Source organism: Fukomys damarensis, unplaced genomic scaffold, assembly GCF_012274545.1.
Source record: "Fukomys damarensis isolate Sample0158 unplaced genomic scaffold, DMR_v1.0_HiC HiC_scaffold_33, whole genome shotgun sequence".
Lineage (NCBI taxonomy): Eukaryota > Metazoa > Chordata > Mammalia > Rodentia > Bathyergidae > Fukomys > Fukomys damarensis.
Window position 1 is genome coordinate 9,027,158 of NW_022900945.1, and position 4,404 is coordinate 9,031,561.

General features: G+C 38.8%; 1 long non-coding RNA gene across 1 annotated transcript; it reads right to left on the reverse strand.

The window, feature by feature from the left end:
* Nucleotides 1-1,801: 1,801 nt before the first annotated feature.
* Nucleotides 1,802-3,901, reverse strand: LOC104848923. The gene is made up of 4 exons (XR_776600.2): nt 3,802-3,901; nt 2,896-3,186; nt 2,150-2,224; nt 1,802-1,836 (listed from the first exon to the last, which is right to left on the reverse strand). It is a non-coding gene; the product is annotated as an uncharacterized LOC104848923 (long non-coding RNA).
* Nucleotides 3,902-4,404: the final 503 nt, after the last annotated feature.

A 4,404-nucleotide genomic window follows, 5' to 3' on the forward strand; every position in this document is an offset into this window, starting at 1 on the left:
ATAATATTTATTGATTTCCCTAAAATGTTTCAGGCACTGTTTTAATATTTAATATCTATTGACTTAATTCTGTTAATCATGACATGTCAACTTGGCCCAATTAAGAAATACTTAAAAGTTTAGTAAAGCTCACTTCTGAGGACAATATGGGGTGTTTTTAGAGTTGATTGGCGCATAGTCCAGCAAACTAGAAAAGGGAAACCAACTTCCCTGTGGTTGGCTCTGACCAATAGGCTTGCAGTTTGGATGGAGTAAAAGAGAAAGTAAAAGGAAGTTGGCATGTGTTTGGGAAGCTGCATTCTGCTTAAGCGGTGCATATTTTGCTATTGCTGTTGCCTGTGGACATCAGACCCCAGTTTTTCTTACTGTTAAACACAGCCTCGTACCAGCCACTATCTAGCGAACCGCCCAGTCTTCAGGCTCAGAGGGGCACTGCATTCATGGCCCTCTTGTTCTGTCTTCAGCTTCCAGCTTTGTAGACTGTATTCTCTGGTTCTCAAACACACAGACAGCCATTGACTCTCCTTTCTCAGATCCTGTAAGAATACACACACACACACACACACACACACACACACACGCACACGTATCTTTTAAAGGAGTTATTTTTGCCCACTGATAGATGTGAAGATAATACCCAGAGAGGATAAATTACTGGCTCACAAACACACTGAAAGGAAGTGTCAGTGCTAAGTTTAAATCCAGAAAATCTTAAGCTTTGTGCAAAGCTACTAATTTGAGATGCAAGTTTCATTCTCCTAACAAAATAGACATTTCTTTCAAACTTTATCTTTTATCATAAAAATGCATATAGATATTATATGGGACAAATTTTGTTTTGATTTTAAAAATAGTTTATTTCTTACCTGAATTTTTGGCTTCTGGATAAAACATTATTGTTTTTGTTTCCAAAATTTTTGGTTGAACTGAAAAATATAAATATTCCAGATTTTATGATTGTTAGAGTCACACATGCATCCATTTGATGCAGAAAATGAAGGTGAGCCGGTGATGAGGCAATATGTGTATAAATTTGGTGTTCTTGATTGAACATGGATAAATCTTGGGTCTAGCTTGTCTTAAAAAGCACGACGGGGTCCTTCACTTCTGTGAAAATCTCCCTGTGGCTTCTCTTGAGTAAAGTCCCTTCTATGAGAAACACATCCTTTCATGGCCAACTTCTGGCTACTCCTCAGGTTTTGTCTGATTGTAGTCATTCTCCACTTCACTCCACAAGCTACACTCGATGCTCCAGTTGGCAAGAATTGCTTGCTAAATCCCTGCTTGTGTTCAAGGCACTTTTACAGTTCTGTTGCTTTGTTAATTGCTCCTCTTCCTTAGATTTCAACTTAAACATTGTTTCCTTTAGACATCTTTAGTCCTCTAAATCAAAATGAGTTGGGTTTCCTCTGTATTCCCATAGAATCCTACACACCCCTATTTATAGTACTCTCGCTTGGTGTGGGAATTGACTATTGATGTGAGTCTTCCATTATATAACAAATTTTGTGAGAGTAAATACAACGTCAGATTAGCTTCTATTTTATTAGTATTTAGACCCACATCTTTAACATTCAAACTAAAAAGTTAAATATTAACTTTCCTTTCACTTTCACAACTCATAAAGGAAGTTGAGAAATGGATGTTTATTGAATTACATCAGCCTGTTAGCCACTTTTCTTGACAATGGGACACCACACCCAACACCCACCACTTAGAGAAGGAAAGTATTTGGACTCACAGTTTATACAGGTTTCAGTCCATAATCAGCTGGCTTCAAGGCTGGATGGCATGGCAGTGGGGCCTGGCGGAGGAGAGCTGCTCACAGTATGGTGGCTGAGAAGCACAGAGCATCACGGGAGGAGATGAGGAAGAAGATAAACTCTCCCAGGCCCCGCCCCCAGTGAGCCACCTGTGTGACCAGACCCTATCCATTAATAGCAAGTCAGCTGTGTCCCCACGATCCAATCCCCGTCTAAAAGCTCTACTCACAAGTTCACGAGGCTCTTGGGGGACATCTAGATATAAACCATAACATTAACTCCAACTTCCTTTCCCTAATATAAAACTGACCACACTTGATAATGGCATACACTTACAGTTGTCCCCAGGAATATTTTATCATTGTTTTGCCTCTAGGTTGACTTACTAATTTCTTTATTCTTGTATATCTTCCTCCTCCCGGGGTGATCCTCTGTGCAGATGACTACTCCCTCTGTGGTATCTGAATACAAAAGTAGTACGGATGACAATTCAGTAAGTCAAAGCAAGGGCCCTATTGTTGCTCCAAGGAATATGGTTCTACTTTTACAATACATCTTGACCTGCATAATCTGTTTCCAGCTTTAGCTCATTTATTGATGTACTTAAAATATATTGTAAATATATAGTACTTATTTACTTGGAGTTCTGATTAGTTGTTACTCTTTTTCTTTTTTCTTCCCTTTTTTGTCATTTCTGCATCACTTTCTGATTATAACTTCTAATTTCCCTGCTAGAATAAGTCTGTATCTAAGTTCATTCTGATTTGTAGTCCTTTTTATATAGAGAAAGAAACAAATAGGGTTTTACAAACATGTTATTGACTGGACAGTTAGTTTGCCAAAAGCAATTCTTTGCTGTGTGTTTTTTTAAAATTTTGATTTGTTTGTGTTTGTGTTTTTTTAACAGAAAGCAGAGAAAATGCAATGTTTAAAGAAAAAGAAAGAATATCATTCTCATAATTTTGTGTATGGGAGTCATAAAGGGGGGTGAAAAGCATACTCAAGTCATTGGAGAAGAACTTAATAAAAGCACTATTTTAAAAGGTGCATTTTAAACTAAAACATAGGGTCAGTGCCTTACTCTAGGGTTAGTAACAGGCTGCTTCAAGGAAGAAAGATAACAAGAACCTACCCATGGAGATCAACCGAGAAACCTGAGTAGCTGTCAGCGAAAGATCCAGCTGCTCATAATAGATCCACAGGGAACAGGTTTCCTCACTCTTCTCTCTTCCTTAGTTTCAGCTGGTTGCAGAAAAGCCAAATAGAATGGGAATCCAGGGAGTTCATCCAGGTAACTCTTGACCGCTGTGTCTCCTGAGGCTCAGAGGTGAAAGGTTGAAGAGTAGAGGTGGAGCCCCAAGCTGAAGTTTGTCAGTGTGATCTAGTTTCCAGTTGAGTCTCCAACCTATGACTGTTAAATAACCTGTAATTCACAGAAAAAGATCATGATTATCTTGTGATTCTGCTGTCCTCCCAGACCCAAGCCTTTTGGTAAAGTCAATGACCCTCCTCTGCTACACACATCATCCTACAACTTCTAAGTTGACAGCTCCCACAGGTGTATTTTCAAAGGCTTTCTACTGCCACTCAACCATTACTTACTACCTATTACACAGTTTTCTACAGTTGGGGAGGATATCTGGTCCCAGGGCCTTTTTCTATCATGTACAATTTCTATGTGCATTGCAGTCTTCACTCCTTACTGAGTACCATTCATACTGGTTGCTCTTGGGAAATAGACTGCTCTCAGAATAAACCCACTTCACCCTCTGGTCAGTAGACTGTAATTGTCATGAGAAAAGGATTTATGTTAGGATATATTTGCATATTTAACTTTCTCTCTCAGTAACATGCCAATACATCTTTTCTAAACAAAATGAATATGAAATATTCCCTATCTTTTGGCAATTTAAAGAATTTACCCTAATACCATGTCCATTTTTTTTCAAGCATGGCCAATCCATTATTCAACTCTAAAAATATTTTTCTGTTAAAAGAGAGCCCAGCAGAATGATTCCCAATAGAGCCAAAGACTTACTGGGAGATGCACTGCCAAGGTAGCAAGGGTGAGTGACAGCAGGTAAATCAGACTCAGGATATTTTGACAAAGATCCCTAAAGCTTCTCCTCAAGAATGCATAGCCATGAATCCACCACATGGACATACAAAATGAGTTGTTCAGAGCCAACCAGTCTTTAAAAAGTTGTCTGGAGAAAGCAGGAAAATAATTTATCAGCAGGTTTATTGATTTATTTTCTTTTTCCTCAACAGTCAACAATTGTCTGAAGCATTAACTCCCCCACACTTTCTCAGGTACTGCAGGAAGTTGCTCCGGAAGTCCACATTTAATCTTCCTTTGTGTAAAAGCAGTCATGTAAGAAGGCAGAGCCTCTTTAGAGTTTATGTCAAGCCTGGACTGTGAAGTTGTTGAAACTCAAATGATGTTGCTGGTAAGGGAAGCCAAGCCAGACTTTGAATTTAATTTTCAGGGTTGTGAAGTCAGGAGCAAATATCAAGGGAGATAACACGTAAAATGGCTTAAAATCGGGAGCTTGACTACTTATCAATTAATGGTGGAACAAAATGAACCTGGGAACATTGTAATTGAGTCATTCACATCAGTACCCATACTTCCACAATA